The following is a 20,327-nucleotide window of genomic DNA, read 5'->3' as shown; positions in this document are numbered from 1 at the left end:
AAGGAGGTCACAGTATTGTGAGTAGTTTGGCAGCTGATGTGAGCTTGGAAAAGCAGAAGGGTTTTGCTGCAAAAATCCAGTTTTAGAGCCACAGATGCACCTCTGAAGAGAGAGTTTGTGCCTTCCACTTGCGGGAAGAGGTTGCAGCAATGACTCAGGAATTGAGCCACATCAGACTCATTCTATACTTGGTATTGCAAAGACAGCTCTCGTCCCAGACACCGGGAAAGCCAAGCTGGCTTGGGCGAGAGCCTACAGAACCTGAAGGGTGCCCAGCTTTGTCACTGACATGCACAGCAGAGCACAACACATTATTAGGCCTGCACCAGGGGAGGTGTTGTGGTCTGGTGGACACAGCAATTGCACATGAGCCAGCTGCCCTAGGATCCAGTCCTGACTGGCTGTGTGACCTTGAGGAAGCACAGCACCAAGATCAGAGTCCATTATACTTGGTGTTGTACAAACACACAGTAAGATGGCTGACCCTGCCCCAAAGAGCTTGCAATTAAATAGACAAATAGTGGGAGAATGGAAGAGCTGTTGTCCCTATCTTACAGATGGGGAGCTGAGGCACGGTGACCTGGACAAAGGCACATAGAAAATGTGAAGCAAACAGGTATGCTGAATGGTTTAGACCCTCCCAAGGAAACACTGGAATTAAACTAAGGTCTCTTGAGTGCTAGACCAAGGCCTTTGTCACAGAACCAGTCATCCTACCATTTCTATGACTGTGCTCCCTCTGCTGTAAACTGGGAATACTGGAACTCATCCATATTTACAATATGCTTTGGGATCCATGGATGAAAAGTACCAGCTGAGTGCTAAATATTAAGCGTATAATATGAAGATAATAAAATACAATATGCTTATATGATCACATCATTCTCCTTTCCCCATTAGTGCTGGTTGGAATTCTTTTTTCCCTTACAGAAAATTCAGTTTTCATTAAAAAGCAAACAGTGAAGTATTTTGATTTTCAAAGGCTGTCAAGATGCCTCCTGGAATTGCAGTTCAGGTGTCTAGAGGCCAGATTCTGTAGTCAGACTACATCTTCCATGATGCATAATGGTCTCCCTTCTTGGGAAGGGAAGGCCAAGCACCATAGTGGCTGCTTGGGCTGGACATGATGGGGGATGTAGTCCAGCTGGGGAGTCCGGCCAGTACAGGAGAATGGGACCACAAGGCAGTCAAACTATGATTCCCATGAGGCATCGTGGCCACATTTTAGAATTGAAACATTTTGATTTTCTCAGACATTCAATTTTTTGACCCCCCCCAAAGAAATTCCAATAGAAAGCAGACCTTGTTCTATGAAAAAAAAATTAATCAACCCCGCAATTTTTCCATTTAAAAACAATTTTGATAGAAAATTTTCAACCTGCCGCACTTCCCATCTATTCTTTACCCTTCTGCACAATGAATTCCATGAGAAGTTGTCTCTCCTGCCCATCTGGAGCTGAAGCCAGTTTTACAGAGAGAGAGAGAGAGAGAGAGAGGAGAAAAAGGTAAACATATGCAAGGATAGGGGTTTAAACATCCCATTAAGATTAACGTATCTCAGTAATTGACTTAAACTAGGGGATTTTTAATGCTTTTCAAGGTTTCCCGGAAGAAGGTTTCACAGTAGCTAGCATTAAAGATTTTTGCCAAAAAAAATAATATATGTATTTAGCTAGAGCAGCCCATAGCTAAGACTTTAAGGCACCGATTCCAGGGGATTTAATAAGAATGTAATTTGTATAATTAAACATTCATCAATGTCATTTTTATTAAATGAATGCCAGAAATATTACCTCCACCAGTACCACCTAACAGGATTGGAATATATTATATGAAAAAATGAACACTTGGTAGTTTCTCTCTCTCTCTGGCTTTGTCTATCATAAGGAGATTTGCAAGGCTGCAAAATAATTTTAAAAAGAGTAGTAAATGAAAATGACTAAGGAAAATGTGTTGATTTTGGTAACTAACCCATATTATGTATGAAAGTTCATGTCAAAATGTTTTCACTTGGAAAAAAGTGACTAAAGGAGTTTTCTGTCTCCCATATGCTGCTGTTGGTGAGCCATCTGCCAGTATCTGTAAGAAATCTCCTGTAACCAGGAGAAATCTGACCAAATTCTGTGAGCAACCAGGAAAGGGGATGGCGATCTGGTTGGGGCAGGCGGACCCATTGATGATATGACATAGGGGAAAATAAGAGAGGGGAATTAGATACATGGTGTGAGACAGTCATGTGCTACAGATACAACAGATAAGTTATTCACACCTATATGGAACAAGGGCTGGGAACCTAGTTCTTTAGCTCCCAAACCCCAGGCCTCTGCCACACGTAGTAAGAAAGGATTCCCTTACCACTAATGGTAGCTATGTTTCATATACATTCTGTGGGTCAGCCACTAGAGAACATCACTCATTCATTCAAAGCAATGCTCAAAGTCACACAAGCAGAGCTGGTCCTTTTTAAAAAAAAATGTTATGGAAAATGTCCATGCCTTTTTTACGGGAGGGGGCTTAAATTTTGAAATTTGATTTTTTTTTAATAATCTCTAAATTTTATTTAAAAATGGTCCAGGTTCCTAGTAGGACTACATCTCTCATCATGCACCACAACCTCCCCACCACTTCAGCCTCCACATGCATTGTGGGACTCTCACATATAATGAACAATTTTTGTTTCATTGCGGTTCAAAATGACATTTTGTTGCTGTTTTCCAGTTTAAAAAAAACCCAAACAAAACTTTTTTTAGGTCAAAATTTTGTTTCATTTCTACTTTCAAAAAGCCTCAACATCATTGTAACTGAGAAACTGAAGATTAACATTTTAAGTCGAGCCAAAATGAAAAAAAAAGAATTTTGAATTTTGAAAGAAAGCATCTATCTGAAATAAAAATGTTCAGCCTGAATCAAAACTTCCAAATTTGCACTTAAAAATCTGAACCAAGATTTTTTATTAGAAACTTTGAGAGAAAAATTTTGGTTTTCAAGCCAGTTCTAATTCAGTCCATTAAGCCTCAGGTAGCAGCTGATATACTGTTATATAGTGTGACTCTGGGGTCCCCCAAAGTTTGGGGGGAGTTCCAAAGGGAGGTTTCAGTTCAGGGCCTTTCTATCGTCACTTCATGCACCTTTCATCTCAGGTGATGTCAGAGCTCAGAGCACAGCACTTCTGAATTCCGCATGGAAATGTTTTGAATGGCAGCACAGTCAATGTCTGGGCTCAGCTGGAAGAGGCACTGTGCTGCAGACTGCTGGAGCTGGGTTTTATATCTACAAGGAATGCCTTATTAGCCTTAATCAGTTAGGCCTCCTCAGACTATTGGGATCAAACAGGGAAGGATCTAAACTCCAGCGGCCCTTCAGCCTGTTTACACACAGCAAAGAGTTTGCCATTTATTCTATTCCTTATGCATAAATACAGACACAATCTTAATGACTCTAGAAAGATTTTGCCCAGGAGAGATCCATAAAGCATACACAGTTCAAGACCTAGGGGCTGTGGCTAGAGCTGAGTGAATAACTGATATTTTGGTTTGCTGGCAGTTCTGGGGGGGAAATGGTTCTGGTTGGAATAAAAGAATTTTTTTGGATTTTAGACAAAATGGAAAACATTTGGTTTGTTTCTTTTTTTTTAAATAAAAGCAAAGGAAATGAAGGGCTAGATTCATAAAACCACGGGGTAGGAGGGGGAAGGTGCATCTTTTATGCTGTGCAGTCCAGTGGTTAGCGCACTTACATGGCATGCGGAATACCGAAACTGTTACATTTTGCCTAAAAGGCAGACACCACCACATCCTCAATTTTGTGATTGGCACCTAAAGCCCATGTTAATTTAGCCGGGGGAGGGGGCCGGGGGTGGGGAGTGATTGAGGGGCAAACTCCCCCATCCACCTGCAAGGTTTTTGCACTTGCTCAAAGTTCTATAGGCCACAGAGCCGGTAATGGGGACTATGGCCTGACCACTTTTAAGCAGGGGTCCTGTACTAAATCAGTATGGCTGCTGCCAGAGCAGTCCCCACATGATTCCAGCTGTGAGGTCACCACGCCACTGAATTTTAACCCGGCCACCCCTCCATGCAGACCAAATGGTGGCATGACCTGGCACATGGGGAGTTAGTTTCTGTATGGTGTAGCGCAGGGTAGTCTGCCAAGAATTTGACTCCTGGAGGCACCAGTTAATGCAACATGTGGATAAGAGTGGGGAGGGAGGGACACCCTGGCCGAAGGAGACATAGGGTCCCTGCAAGGGCAATGAACGGGGAGGGGGAAAATTCTGCACCGGAATTTACCCCCCCTAAGAAATATATTAATTGGCCCCACTGGAATCTAGCCCCCACCCCCCAAATAAAAACATTTTATTTTTTTGACTTTTTAATGTTTTTAATTTTATTTTTCTTTTTTTCCCCATTTTGACAAAAAACATTTGCTGAAATTGACACACATTCACTACATGTTTCAGTCAACCGGAATTGGTGATTTTTCACAGAGAAGAGTTTCGCTTGAAAAATGTCACCCAGTCCCTGCTGAAGCACTTACAAGTCATGAAAGAGAGAGAAGCAAAACTGTCTAACAGAGAAGCCTATGCACATACTGCAAACAATACAGCATCCAGCGATGTGGTCACTCTGAGCCTGCTGCCCGTTGAGGCCGATGGCAGAACTCCAGTTGGCTCTGCCTGGGAACAAGGCAGCAGCCACAGTTCTGTGATAAGGCCCTGATGATGCTAGTCTATTAAGCACATAAGCAGTCCAGTGGGATTGCACCAATGCTTAAAGTTAGGAGTCTGCTTATGTAACTTGTTGAATAGGAGCTGAATCAGAGCTCCTAAGTGATTGTTATGGTGATCACAGTAACAATAATGCAGTTTTTAAGAAAAGCCCTCCAGCGAAACAGAACAATGACCTAACATTTGTGGGTGGGATTTTCAAAGCAGATTAAGGGAATTAGGCACCCAACTCCCATTGATTTCCAGTGGTGCCTAAATCCCTTTGGCACTCCCAACTTAAAGCATGTCTGGCGCCCCTAACTGCTACCATAATATTTTTCTATTGTGCTTTTCTGGCTCTCATTACCATCTCATCTATCCACCTCTCACTCTTTAAAGGACTTATCCTCACTCATAGCCTGCCAGGTACATCAGTGCCATTATTCCTGTTTTACAGATGGGGAACTGAGGCACAGAGAGACTTTCCCAAGGTCACACAAGGAGACTGTGGCAGATCAGGGAACTGAAAATGTTGCCTGAGTCACAGGCTGGCACTGTAACCCCTAGACCATGCTTCCTTACTATGTGCCTGCACAACATGCAGTGCATTGGTGGCTTCTGGACTCTTCTCTGCTCACACAGCAGGAATTCTGCTTCACAGCATTTTTTTGAACCTGTGTTTCCCCAGCTCCCAACCTAGTGACTAGACCAGCCACCCCCTTGCAACAGGAAGGATGCTAATAATAGTCACACTAATTCACAATCCTACACTAAAGAGGGGGTGATTGCAACCCCCTCCTAGACAATGGTCACCATTAAAATCTTTATGATTTTGCCTGGGCAGGGAAATGAATTGACTTGCAGGATTTTTTTTAAATCCAGGAGAGAAAGCAAAGGGGGAAAGCTGATAATATCTGAAAACCAGGAAGTGCCAAGGAGAGAGAAAGGCAGATTGGATGCAATGTTTGTGAGGCCTTTTTTTGTGTTCTATTCCTGTCCTCTGTCAGCCCAAGTGATCCAACAATCCTTTTGATTGCAGACATCAAGGAAGAGAAAAGTGCTGACGGCAGACCAGACCCATCCATTGCCGGCACATCAACATGAGGGCTTCCCCGCTCGGGCAGCACGCGCCATCAGCTGCCATCTCGAGCAGCAATTAATACACAAATGATAAAATGTCACGGATCACCTGCAGCATGGGGAAGTCACCAATCCTGTCAATCCACATTTTAGAGAGACGGGGCTCACGGATGTCAGAGAGTGGAGGCTGGGTCACCACGGGAGGAAGGGAGTGGCTGAACTAGGCATCCCCTCTTGGAAAGTGGGAGAGAAAGGAACAAGATGTGTTGTTTGGGGTGAAGGATCTTTGACAATGCAATTATACAGCTGATCAGTCTGGCAAAGTCTGGCAAAGTCTGGCAAAGGGTGCTGGCCTGTAACATCTTTCATCTCAGAATTGCAAAGCACTTTGAAACCGTTAATTAGGGCCTGCGACACCCTTGTGAAATAGTGACATTAGAAAGCGCAGATTCACAGGCTATTTCTGCACCATTTACCAGATACCACGATGACAGGCTCCATTGAAATGCCTGAGGTCTTAAATGGACAAAAGAATAACCCCCAGTGTGGGATAGGGGAAAATAGTGGTCATCTCTGATTCCAATGTGCAGTAATTGTTGGAAAATGCCAACCTCTTACCGGTGGCCATTGAATGTATTATTATAGGCTGAATTTTATAGTGTGGTTTGTCTGGGGGGTCATGTGCTGATCCTAGCAGCCTGCTAGGCAAAGCTGAGAGCTTCCTAATGAGGCTCCAGCCTGCCATCCTTTGATTCCTAACCCCTTTAGCATCCCTTGGCAAGGGGCTAGGTCTAACTCAGGTAGAACAGAGGGTTAAAGAGCCTGCTCGTAAGCAACCAGAGGAGCTAATGAACAGAAGCAGCAAACGGGAGAGTTTAGAGAGGAAGCATGAGATCCAGATACACCTAACAAACATTCTCTAAACTTAGGCCAGTAACCACCCGCCCCCCCCTACAGATCCCAGCAGGAGTAAAACATAATAATAATGCAGGTAGAAGTCTAGCACCAGAGTGGGGCTATCCAGTTTATTACACTGAATGCAGCATGTACAATTACTGCCTGGTGGGCAGGTGGTGTATGTGTGCATTCTCATGGCCCGCAGAGACTAAGTACAGGCTCTTGAGACCAGAGGGGCTGAACTGGAGGAGCTAAGGGACACAGAAGGGTGCACAGATGAGAATTTCCAGGACACAGGAGAGGGTCCCACCCCCAGTCTGACAGCCTCTGTGCTGTTGAGAAGGATGAAAGCCTGGGTTTGTTTAAAATAAACAGTTTGTTTATCTTTAAGCAGTGTCTTTGTAACTAGTGCCCAATTTGGTGCAATGAGAAGTCGGTCCCAAATCAAAGAACCCCAAGTACTTCGGGAAACATTTGTATCCGAACCTGAAATTATATAGTTGACCTCCCTGGATCCTAATCATGGTAAAGAACCAGCTACCTTTTGCAGTTCGGCCCTCTTGTCCCAACATGACTTTAGTTGAAATTAACAAACGCGTCCTAGCCAAGTTGATCACAACAGTGCTTTTGAGCCTTATAATCTATCAATCCTACTACTTCTAAGTTCTGTGCATGGGGAGAGGGGAAGGGGAAAGGGCTGGATTTTGTCACTTTCATACAGACCAAGCTATTCAGTTTCCGCCACGCATGCAACAGTAAATAAATAAAAAAGTACAAGAAAGGAAGCAAAGGATTTACTGTGTACTAAAGGTACAGTATATTTAAATTGGAGAGATAAATAATTGTATTTATGGTGATGCCAAGGTAAAGAAGATACATTACTCTCTTAAGAATAACTCTTGTCTCCCCGGGCTGGTCAATGCTGAAAGGCTCGTAATGATTTTTTTAAAATACTTTAAGATGGATGTGCCCTAACGGCATCATATTGTCAGTGTTGTAAATTAGGTGTGCAAGAAGGGATAATTTTATATCCTTCTCTGCCCCCCATTCCCGTGCCTTCAGGCTGTCCCGTCAAACTTCTCCCACACTCATGTTGCAATCACGCACTGTTTTTTTTCCCTTTCCTTTTCACGTGGCCACTTTCAATAAATCCTCCCTTTCCCCATTTCTAACATGATCATGCATGCGCTATAATATTGATTGCTAATACGTGTCTGACTGGCAGACAAGCCTCTGTGGAAATGTAGGGAAAAGATTGGTGGAGGAAAGAAGAAATGTAAATAAAGAAATACAGTCTCATGGATTGAACCAACCAGCACTAGAAATGTTGGAGGGATTTTCTTACCCCTTGGGGTGCTAAATGTCAATACAACATTTACTGCCCAGCAAAGGAAAATAACAACAAACAAAACATAAACAGGAAAAACAATTCTGACTTTCCTAGCAGGCATGATTGGTGCTGGGAGCGTGCCCTTGACTGGTTATAAACTGTCATGCAGTAGCCAGTAGCACTTCTCTTGCATCTGACCCTAATTAAATTTTAGAGATATATTGTTCTCTGCCCCCAAAATAAACAAAAACCAGAAAAGAGGTGGGATGGGGCGAGCGGGGAGTGGGGAGAGGAAGACTATCTTCCACAATGGGGACATAAACAACAGGATGATTTATTGGAGCTGCAGTTGGCTTTTCCATCTGGAGCAAAAGTCTTTGAAATGTCATAGGTGATAGCAGGAGGAAATTTCTGCTGAAGAAATTGAATACAGTACTACCTAAAATGCTCCTGGCCCCAAGAAAGAAAGAAAGAACAAAACAAAGCGCAAAACGAATGAAAGAGTAAAGTTACTTGTTTCCTCTTGACAAATTCTGAGTCTGAGTGTGTGTGTGTGTGTGTGTGTGTATGTGTCTGTGTGTGAGTGAGAGAGAGAGAGAGAGAGAGAGACGTATGTGCGAGACATTCTCTCTTTCTTGGAAAATGGCAGCGGACTCCAGACATCCATTTATAACATCATGTATAAATAAATAAATAACGCCGCCTACGTTCCCTCTGTACATCTTGGATTTGAAAGAAAACTGGATGTTGCCAGACCAAATCATGCCAAAATGAGCCTGTCCTGAAATAACATTCAGGTCTCAGCTCTCCTTCTATTTAAGCTCTCTCTATTTCAGGAAAAGGGGACGTGTATTTCTTCGCAGACGCTGAAAGCCGGCAGAGTCCATGCTAGCGCTGCGATTCCAGAAATGTCATCCCACAGTCAGATCTATCAGTGTATGTTTGTTACGGCCTCAAAGTGATGTAAACACGTCTAATCATTCCATCAAGACTCAGCATCAAGACTGGAGGAGATGGCTTGCGAGGCAGTGACTCTGTTGGAAGCGACCATTGCTTCTAGCTAGCTGAGCTATGAATCAGTGCAACTATCTACCTATCTGCCTGTCATTTTTGCAATCACCCAGGCCTGTGCACAGGATATCCTGGGACTGACAGTTAAGCGCCAAAGGCATAATCTGGTAGTCAGATTTCACACCACTGCGCTTGGAATACATACCCCCCATGACAGGTAAAATGAATAAATACAGAAAGACATTTGCTGTTAACTGAAAATGGCAAGTAGCACCTTAGAAAGCTAGTTAGAGAGACAGAAGAGACAGGGGAGGCAGGAGATGGGCTTGCTAAATCCTTCTCTGCATTTTTCTGCCTTCTGTCCACCTGTAAAGGAAGGGGAAGGCCGTGACTCAGTCACTGTGCCACATTCGGGGTGTCTCCCAGCTGCAGTGGATAGAGCCAGAACAGTTTTGCATTGACAGCGTGACTTGGAATGGAGGGGAATTTCCTGTATGTCAGAGGTGCTCCCAGGGCATTTGGGTCTCAGGATTCCATGAGGGGCTACCCCGGCTGGCCGTGTACACAAGCAATGCAAGCAGCTGCCCTGCTCTGTTGGAAGGCCCATCATCCCACGCAGGTTCAGTAGCTCCCAGGCCAGCCTCTGTCGCAGAGAGTGAGGAAAGACCCCTGGCAGAGGTGCCCACAGACCCCTGGCAGAGGTGCCCACAGTTGGCTGAGTCCTAGGGTTATGCAGTCAGGCCCTGTGTCAAAGTGCTGAGTCACAAGAGCAAAGTTCCGAGCTGATGAGACTTAAATCAGGGCTACACTAGCCATGTTTGCTGACACAGCAATGTTGGTTAGGGGTGTGCTTGTTCTGGTGACATTTCTATACCAGCAAAAGCCCTAGTGCACATGTAGTTAAACCAGCATACAAATGCTTTTGCCGACATAGCTTATTTTGCTTGGGTTATCAGTATAATCTGTACTAGGAGGGGATGCTGGTATAGCTACCCCAGCAAACCTTATCTAGTGTAGGCAAGGCCTTACTGGTCCCATCTGCCCTGTCTGTGCATCTGCATGGCAGTGACTAAACTCTCCAAGGCCTGTACATTGGGCTCAGTGCAACTCCTGGGATGGACCCAGCAGTCTCTTCTCTGGCTACTCCAAAGCCCTAGTTAGGCACCAGAATCGGGGGTGGAGGGAAAGGGGTATCCTCCCAGGGTATTACAGATCTCTGTGCCCCCCACAGCTACACAACTGGACAGAACTGGACAGAACCCCAGGGCTGCCTTTTTGTTCTCTATCATTCCTGGAATGGCACAAATGAGGAAAGGCACACATAGGAACAGCCTGGTGATGTAAAAAAACAAAGGGGCATGCAATTATCTGTGGATGTTAATTCTCATGTGGAGAGGAAAGCTCCCCACTCCTGATACGGGATGTGGGCTGGAGCCCTTAATCCCAGCTCAAATCTTAAAAGTATGGCTAATGTGTGAGTAAATTTCATTGCCAGGGCTAAACTTGCCCTAAGCAACATGCCTGCAACCACACAGTCTTCAGTGGGGTCACCTAACAGTGTCACGAGGACAGGACCTGAGGTTCAATGGGGATGCTCAGGTGCCATCTAGGGAAGATTCTGGCCTGCAGTATGTTTATAAGTGATGATGGCACACAAGCCAGGGAGGACCCAGCTTGACTGTCAGATCCCATGCTGAGTCGGCAGAGCAAGTGGTTAGAAAGAAAACAACAGTGTGTTTTAAACTGATACTATTATCTGTGGAGATGCTGAGAGGCTCATAGGAAGCCCTAGGATGCCATTTTTATAGTGCCACTTTTCAGAGTAGAGCTGCAATTTAAACAGCCTATTTGGGGCTTTTTTCCCCATGAAATATTCAGGAGAGTTGCTGGCTCTGACTTTCAGACGAGGAATCTGCTGATAAACAGATCATCGGGGCTGATAAAAATATACATGCTCGGCGAAGCCTGTGGTGAAAGGTAAAAGGTCACCCTTACCCTGTAAACAGACTGTACCTATAGGCGACTTCATCAAAAGATCTTCATAAATTCCCCCCCCCACCCACTTCCTAGATTATTTATTACTCCTGCATTCCAGAACTTTGCTGCCAGCATATTTCGATGTCAACTTAAACCATGCAATTTACTGAATTTGTATTTATTTATACATCCCCCCATGTATATATTTTCATGGACAGAAACGAGCCCTCGGAGTTTGGATTGCCTCTTAGGCTTGGGTGGCTGTGAAGCAAAGGAACTTGATAGGGTTGTGAAGAACAACACTGGGCTCATGTATCAAAAGATCTTTTTATGTAGGGTATGAATGAGTGTGAGAGTTTTCCTGAAGGCCAGAGATAGATATAAGAGAAAGGGGCAAAGGATGTTTAGATAATCTATGAATCTGTTCATCGAAGTCAGAAGAGACCACTGTGATCATTTCAAGAGATGACTAAGGAGTCTTTCATTGGCCACCAGTTCCAATTCAGCAGCCCATACTTAGCGAAGTGCCTATAATATCTGGCATACATTAATGCATCAATCATTGTAACACTGCTCTGCGGTAGGAATGTATTACTACCTCTTTTTTACAGACGGAGAAACTGAGGCCCAAAGAAATCAAGTGACTTGCCCGAAGTAATAGATGAATTCTGTGGCCAAGACAAGAATCCTGATAGATTCCAAGCAGGGCCGGCTCCAGGGTTTTTTCCGCCCCAAGCGTCCGGGGGGTGTGTGTGTGGGGGAAAACGCCATCGCGATCGGCGGCACTTCGTCCGAAGAGCTGGATGTGCCACCCCTTCCCCTTGGCCGCCCCAAACACCTGCTTGCTGCGCTGGTGCCTGGAGCCAGCCCTGATTCTAAGGCCAGATGGGACCATGGTGATCATCTGGTCTGACCTCCTGCATAGCGCAGGCTATAGAATTAACTTTCCTGTTCATTTTTCTGAATCACAAGGCAGTGCCTTCACCACATGGCTGCCCTTCCTCCTCCTAAATGCCCCTCAACTCATGGCTGGTCAGCAGCATATGTGAAATGCACCAGGTGGGTCTCTGTCCAGTTCCTGGCGGAGTGTTGTCCATGCCACAAAAACTGCCACCGCAATTGGTAAAAGTCAGAGTCACCCCTCATCAGCTGTACATGAGAGACTAATAATCAACAGGGGGATGGGAGGTGACTTCTGCTCTCCACCCAAAGATACCATTTGTAAGGCAAGCCGAAAGCCTGTGGTGGAGCCTTGCATCACCACTGACCATGCTTCATTGGCTACACAGAGGACTTCCGGGATGTCAGTACAGCACTGGGGATGATCCGAGGCTCTCTGCTTGGTGTCCCCTTCTCTCTCCTTGTGTTTGGACCCTGTCACCCCCCACTCCTGACTGTTCATTTTTTCTCCCCTCTTCTCAGCTTCAGTCTGGTTTCTGAGGCCCCACCCTCACCTGAAGGGGCAGGCCTTTCTTTCTGGTAAGCTCTGCCCACCATTTCCAGATAGGCTGTCAGCTACATACATTTCTGAAGTGCCCTCAGGAGACCAGACAGTCCTAGCAATTGCCAGGCCAAAGCCAGGATCAGTCCAGGGAGGGTACATTTCCCCAGACAGGCGCTGACAGCGTCCACCTACTCCTTTATTTTTAGCCCATGTGTAGCCAGGCAGGTTTATGTAACAAACACAGAATAAAGCAGTCAGGGATGGTCTCAGCTGTGGTGGGAAGCAGGGCATGGAAATCCATACCTGGTGGTGGAGGCTTGTCTGAGATGAAAAAAAGTCTCCGCTGCACTGCGATCTTTCCTGGGTTCATGTCAGTCAAGCAAAGTCTTCAAAACAAAACCTGTGCGGCCTCCCTCAGCTGTTTAACTGTTTATATAGGAGGGTTTTCTGAGTGGATTGCTCCTTTCCAGTGGGCCTATCCTGTTCATGTCACCTGGCTGGGGGACTGGGCATTGTGTAAATATAAAAATACGTGACAGAGGGAATGGAAAAGGCCGTGCTGCCTACGGAAAAAAGCAGAAGGTTTAAGAGAATCCAGGAATCACTTAATCTGTGCATGGGGTACTCAGTGTTACTAGCAATACCTAGTGTTTTACAAAGGAGGTCAGTATCATTACCTCACTCTGCAGATGGGGAAACTGACGCACAGAGCAGGGAAGTGACTTTCCATGGTTGCCAGCAGAACAGTGGCACCTCAGGCCCATGCTTGGCCTTACTCACTAGGCAACACTGCTGCCCACATGGATCTATAAGAATATGTGCATGTGCTTAATATGGGTCAGTGTAAATGTGTGTCTAAACCCGTGTGTGAGAACGTTCATGGCTGTATGCGAGAGGCTGTTCTGTGGGTGTGCAGGTGGATGAAACTCTGCCTGTGAGAGACTGCGCAGAATGTCAGTGTGTGTGACTGGGTGTGCATGAAGATGTGACTGGAGCTGTGTGAGTGAGCGAGCATCCCTGCGTGAGAGTGTGCATCATGTAAAGGCGTGTCTCTGTGGCCACGAGAAGGCAAGCGTGGCTGTTTGTGACAGGTTGGCAACTCCGCAGGTGTGCTGGGGGAGCCGTGTGCTCAATGCAGCTGTCTTTCCAAAGGTGTGACTGTAGTCCTACTACCGGTGAGACTTGTATGTGCGCCCGTGTGGGTGTGACAGTCTGTCCGAGGGAGTGATGGTGAGGGGAGGACACCGTTCCACTCAGCGTGCATGAGGAACAGACCGTGCTTTCAAACACGCATGCCTTTGGCTCGGCAAGGCAATGGTGGACCCTGGAGCTGAAGAACAGCCCTCTCCATCATCATCAAATCCTTCACCAAGGGCTCCAGTCAGAAGAAGTAAATAACAGCTTCTCACTTGCCAGGAGAAAATCACTCATTATTCCAAACACAAGCTCAACACAGGCAGAATCCTCCTTCCAGCCTTTCCCGCCCTGGGTAACTGGCAGAGCTTCTGCTCTCACATTGTCTGGATTCAGGTAAAGTCTGCAAACTCGTTTGTCTCACTCTCTCTGGTGAGGAAAATGAAACCCTGAAAAAGCTTGGCCAAGCTGGCTTCCCTGAGAGCATCGCCTCAGACTCCTGCTTTCCTCCAGCTCCCACAGGCAGAGAGCAGAGCTACCAATTAAATTTATCTCCTTCCACTTGCTTCATATTAGATTATGTCCAGCCCAGGCAGAGAAAGGACAGGGATGGGGGCGGGGGCAAGGGGTGTAAAAAAACCCACCAGGCAGATGTAAAACCTGGCAGACATGTTAGAGGGCTTGTTGGAAAGAAAGTGTGTGTGGGGGGGCATGTGTATGGGCGGGGAGAGATGCAGGTAAAGTTTGAACAAACACAAAGTCAAACACAATAATAATTTGGGCAAAATGGCAAATGGCCCAGCTGAGAAAGGAAATAGCATCGCGAGCGTAAAAACTCCTAAATGGAGCGCAGATGGGAGGGAGAAGGGTAATCTTCTGGAAAAACCTCTAATTGTCTGCCCACAGTAATAATTTCAGAGAATGCTCCCCTCTCCCCCTCCTGCGTATAATTACACCATTCCATCTGTCTATCAGCAGGTTTTTTACAGCTCCTTACGGCTGCTGCACTCTCCTCCTCGCAGCGAGACGAGGTTTTTTGAAGATTTAAGAATCCTTCTGACACATATCCCAAAGACAAGGCTCTCAAGAGAGGCAAATCCCTCTTCTAGGCCTGCTAAGACTCTATTAAAAAAGTCATATAATCTCTCTGAGCTCCATTATGGTGTCAAAACAGGAGATATGGAAGAGGAAGGGGCTATTTTTTCCCCACCCTTTCTTTTCTCCTCATTCTTCTCCTTTCTTACCATTATTGTGGCTCTTCCTCCATAGCCCGGCAAAACTGGCTGATCAATAATAGCCTGAAGTGCCATGTGCCTTTTGCTATCTCCCATGCAGCTATATATATATATACACACACATATATACACACAATGGAAGCCACTAGCAGGACAAGTTTTTTTTTCAAATAGCCCAGGAGCTGGGAGGGTTCTTTCTTTAGAGACATGTTCAGTTCACTGAACACGCACACATCTTGCAAATGATGTCTTACCAATATGCAAATCAGGTCACACATGATTGGCTGAATAGAGCAGAGATGGGCAGTGCCATGAGTTGTGTGTGCAAGAAGTGGGCCTGGTCTAGAGGGTGTCTTTCACTGGTGGCAACCTGCTCCTTTTCCTAGGCCAGGCTGAAATTGCTCCAGTCTGTGCTTCCCTTGCCCTGACTACAGTAGGTCACAGCCAGGCTGCCCTGGAAAAAGCACAAGTCGCTAACAGTAGCTAGGCTTGGCTGGTGTTTACCCCATACAACAAGGAAGAGAAGGGATAATGGTGAGGGCTGGATTCAGAAGAGTGGTGAAGCAATCCTGCACTGGGTGTTTCCATGCAAAGGGGGACTGGAGCTGTTCATGAGGAAGGAGCGAGACGTGAAAATAAGAAACCAAGGAAAAGAGGGACAGAAAGAGAATGAACATACAGTCAGTGTACACCACTCGCCAGCCCTTGTGACTACACGTGGGAGAAATGTTTCAGACAGAACTTTTTTTTCCCCCCATGAAACATGCAGATTCAGCAACACCAAAACTTTTGGTGAATTTGTGTTGGTTTTGCCACATTGTTCATTTTGGGGGGAAAAAACTGCAAGTTTTCAAAACATTTAATTCCAACATTGTTTCAAAATTTCCTTTATCTTTAAAAACACTCAAAACTGTTTTCAAATGCTCAGAACTGAAACGAAACATTTTGATTGTGCAGAAACAAACTATTTCCTTCGACCCACAATCGTTTTTTCCAACATTTCAATTGGCTGAAAATTTCCAATATTTTCATTTTTGGTCTGACCTAAAACAAGCTTTTCCCTCAATTTTTTAAAATTTCCAATGAACTGAAAAAGTCCATTTTTCTCCCAGCTCTGCTTGTGCCAAAACCCTGGGGGCGTACAGGGTTGAAGTGCCTGGTAAAGAGGGTGAGTGGAATTCATTAGCCCTTCCTAAAATACAAGTAAAAAAATAAAAGGCTGTGAGCATGGATTTGGGGGATAACTGCCCAGCAGAACTGATTGATTGGCTGGGGTCCTGAAGTCAGAAGATTTAAGCTAGGATATGCAAAGCAGCCTAAGGGAGTAAGCGTCCCAAATCCTACTGAAATTCATGGAAGTTCAGTGCCTAATTTGATTAGGGTGCTTTGAAAAGCTATGCCTTAATTAGCATACTCCACATTTAAATTTTTAATGCTTGGCATTTCCAAAGGTCTTTACCAATAGTAACTTATCCTTCTGCCCTGTGCAGCATGGGGAAACAGAGGCATGGCAAGGTGGCATGATTGGCAAGGACACATGGCAAGTATGTTAGCAGAATGGAGAACTCATGATTCCCAACGCCCAGGCCCCCGGGCTAACAGGCTGTGAGTCTCCTTTCACATCTCTTTTGTCCCAGTGGAAGCCAGTTTGGGCCAGATCCTCAGCTGGTGTAAATCAAAGTAACTCCACTGACTTTGCTGGAACGTCACGTGTTTACACCAAGGATCCAGCCCAGCTAGTCTGCGACACTTACGCATGAGTTATATGGGGGGGGAGTGGGAAGCGAATCATGCCTTTTCCCACCCCTACAAAATGCCAGGCCACAACTGAGCAAGGAGTGCAAGAGCCCGTCAGTATCACCTCTACTGCAGTGTAACATGAGGACTTCTCTGTTTGGTCCCTTTAAGCTTTGCTCTACAACCCTCGCCCACAAACTTCAGATGAAACACAGAGAAGAGGACTCCAGGTTCATTTCATTTTAAAGATAACCCACAAAAGCCACATTCATCCCGAAATAGCCTTTGAAAACGTCGTCATGTGTGACAGTGTCTCTTTGCAAAAAAAAATCACGTTGCACTGGGCATAAAAGAACTGTTTGAACAAGATAGCTATAGTTAAATTATCTCAATGCATTTCAATCATTTCTCAACATCAAGGCTAATTTTTCAATATCATGGTCCTTTTGACAATAAATGAATTGCATGATTTGGTTTTTTAAAAACTCCCTTTCATGATGAATTTCTCGGTGAGGCATGTCAAAAGCGATCCATCCATCTATCTGCATAAACCCAAAATATCAAGATGTCAGGTCGAAAAACACTGACCTCCTGATTTTCTTGCATGCTGCAGGAGAAGCCACTTGAGGAGGAGATGAGGGACTTCTTTCATGCTAGGAAGGACACATATTGATGGAAGTCAATATCTGCCTGACGGCTGCCATCATTCTGAGTCAATGGGCCAAACAGGGTTAGACTCCCTAGTAGTCTTAGATCTATTTTAACCCTGGGACACTGATGTGTATGGGAATTTAGAGCTTTGTCTATAGGGCAATCCTGGGGTGTGATTGCAGCTCCAGTAGATATACTCAAGCTAGCTTTAATCTAGCTAGCTCGGGCCCCAGACCAGTGAAGCTATGGCAACATGTGCTTCACAGCAGACTGCACAAGCCTGCCTGGAACCTTGGGTAATTACTTATGGGGCTAACTGTCCTGAAGCTTGACCTGCTGCAGCTTTACTGCTCTGGGACCTGAGCTAGCTAGATTAAAGGTAGTTGGGGTACATCTACACAAGCAGCAATCACACCCTGAGACTGTGTATAGCACGTGCCCTATATGGGAAAGGTTTCCAGTATAACCTATGGTGTGAATTTAATCTCTGTGTAGACTATTAATGGGGGTTACACTGGTATATCTATGCCCACATAACTACACCAGGATAACTGGCAAAACTTTCCCATACACAGAAGGCCCTAGATGCATTTTTGATTACAGTCTTTCCTTTTGGCCCATTGGTGTGTGACTTCTATTGCTTTGGATCCTGTTACATGTCAATTCCTTGGGCGAAACTCAAAGGTCACATGTGAGCAACGGGTGTAAGGATTTGTTCACAGAGAGCAAGTTTACCATGGCACACTAAACCCGTATTAACACTTTGAAATGAACACAGGTGTCCACACTGGTGGGGGTGGGGGAGGAGAAGAGATTGCCCTGATGGAATTAAGTCATTTAGACTGATTTAGTTAAAAGGATGGAAAAACGGGGGGTCAACAAGCGCTCAATTACACATTAGTGTGTGTGCGTGCCAGTCCATCAAAGGGAGTCCAGATGGTGTCAAGTTGGGGCAAATTTGGGGACACATTGAGGGGAACTGGAAGAAAGCATAATTTTCTTCAACTTCTGGTCCCAAGAGCCTCTCTTAGACTCACCGTTGGCTGTGGTCCATTGGCTTTTCAGCATAAGGAGTGTTCCTATGGAGGCCACACTTAACAACCCAACACAATCACAGTCCCCCTCTCTCTCACTCTCTGAGTTTTTGTTTGTTCAAGTCAGTTTGTTCAAGCCTTTTCCTAGTACAACAGAAACTGGAGCTGACTGTCCTCCTTACACCAATTATAGATCAGTGTGACACCCACTGGGCCTGATTCTCCTCACCTCCCAGCTCATGTTGTCATTTACACAGGCCCAGAGAGGCGTACATGACTGGGCAGGGCACAGTTCACTCCCTCCTGAATGACAGCAATGGGGGAGCAGAATCAGGCCCAAGGAAAAATCAGAAACATGGATAATGCTAGATTTGTCACCTTGCCTTCCCTGCTCCCCAACCCATCCCGCTTTATTTGTCTCAGCCACCTGTTGTCTTGTCTTTCAGGGCCTAATCCAAAGTCTGATGAAGTCAATGGAAGTTCTTCCACGGATTTCAATGCCCTTTGGATCAAGTCCATAGACTATAAGCTCTCTGGGACAGGGAAGGTCATTTATCATGTATTTGTACAGCATCTAGCACAGTGGGGCCCAACCAGGTTTTGATGTTTAGATGCTACATCAATATGTATGTAATAAAAAAAATACTATGAGGAGGAGGGGAAGAACAAACCACATGTGATTAGATGTTAATTACATCACTTAATGCACTACTGGGAGGTGCTCAGACCCGCTGGTGATGAGGGTATTGTAGGAACCGATACAGAACTCAATAGAATGATGATGAAGAAGATGATGATGCTAAAGATAGGGCACATTCAGCAGAGACCAAAAGGGTGGAGCAAGTTGGTCAGAATTCAAATGCCAAATGGTGCTAATGCAACTGGATGTTCTCATTGTCCACACAGATGGCTGTCACCGGGTTCACTCACCGCTAGGGCACCTCCTCCTGGTCACTCTGTAGATTAGCTCCTTCCAGGTGCTCTGGCAGGCTCTCCGTCCGTCGTCCTCTCTCACTCCAGAAGTGGCAGCTTCCTCTTTGTGACTCGGCCTGGCCATGTCACTATGCGTGTTACCCCCTTGTGGGCTATCAAAGTCTCTCTCCACTGTCTCTCTCCAGCTGTCTGAGGCAGTCTCCCCATTGACTGCTCCATGGTGCCACTCCCTCAGTGGCTGGCAAGGGAACCCAGGCCTGCCCTTTACTCCAGGTTCTGGCTCAGGGACCCTCTAGCCAGCAGCCAAGATCTGCTTCCTCCTGATCATCACTGCCTTTCCCTGAGCCCTCTCCTACCTTTCTGGCTCCCCTCAACTCTCTGGGTTTGCCAGGTCACACTCTCTTCTCCCAGGGAGTAACTGTAGACCATTTGCCTCCAGACACACCTCCCCTCTCCCAGGAATGACTGCAGCCTACTTCTCTGCATCCGCGTAGCTGCTCTCAGCTACCTGCCTTTATAATCCTGTTCAGCTTGGTCCTCCTCACCTGGCTTTCCTCATTCCATCAGGGGATTACTTAAGCCACCCGATACCCCTCCACTATGGTCTGCCTGGTTAATTGGCCCCCTTTGGTGCCTATGTTAACCCCTTCAGAGTGAGAGTGGGATGAACACCCCGTCACAATGTCTCATCACTTTTGAGATCCTGACTGCCGGTGCATCTCATGCACAGTCAGGCCAGACAACCCCGCTCCCAGAGACCAGCGTGGAGACTCTACAGAGTTCACCTCAGTCCTTTTGTTCTCACACTGTCGGAGTAGAATTTAGCAGCTGGTGGCTGCAAAGCTTCAGGGAAGGCACCTTGCTGTGTGGGGACATTGCAAAGCATCCTGTCATCGGATTACAGGTGTTTCATAAAGCGACGAGGCTCCCCTGACACTCCACAAAAAGTGTCATGCCAGCTGTGTGGAGACATGGGGCCTGAGCTTGCGCTGAGGATGGCTTGGGATACAAGCCATCTCTCTCTCTCTGTGGCAGCTTTTCATTGTGTGTTTCAGAAGGTTAAGAAAGGAAAAGAAATCTCACCATTCACATTTGTATAGAAAGGGGCAAGGGAAGGGGATTGATGGCAAGAAAGCAGCAGAACAGCATGCAAGCATGA

At 45.8% G+C, this 20,327-nt stretch overlaps 1 long non-coding RNA gene across 1 annotated transcript in view; it reads right to left on the bottom strand.

The window, feature by feature from the left end:
* The window catches only part of LOC120375494, a 93,413-nt gene extending 74,175 nt beyond the window's left edge, over positions 1-19,238 (bottom strand). Inside the window, exon 1 of the long non-coding RNA XR_005586578.1 lies at positions 19,166-19,238. This is a non-coding gene — a long non-coding RNA (uncharacterized LOC120375494). The remainder of the gene's footprint in view (positions 1-19,165) is intronic.
* Positions 19,239-20,327: the final 1,089 nt, after the last annotated feature.

This window comes from Mauremys reevesii, linkage group 12 (assembly GCF_016161935.1).
Source record: "Mauremys reevesii isolate NIE-2019 linkage group 12, ASM1616193v1, whole genome shotgun sequence".
Taxonomy (NCBI): Eukaryota; Metazoa; Chordata; order Testudines; family Geoemydidae; genus Mauremys; species Mauremys reevesii.
Note: the sequence above shows the minus strand (reverse complement) of the source record. Positions and strands in the feature narration are given on the sequence as shown.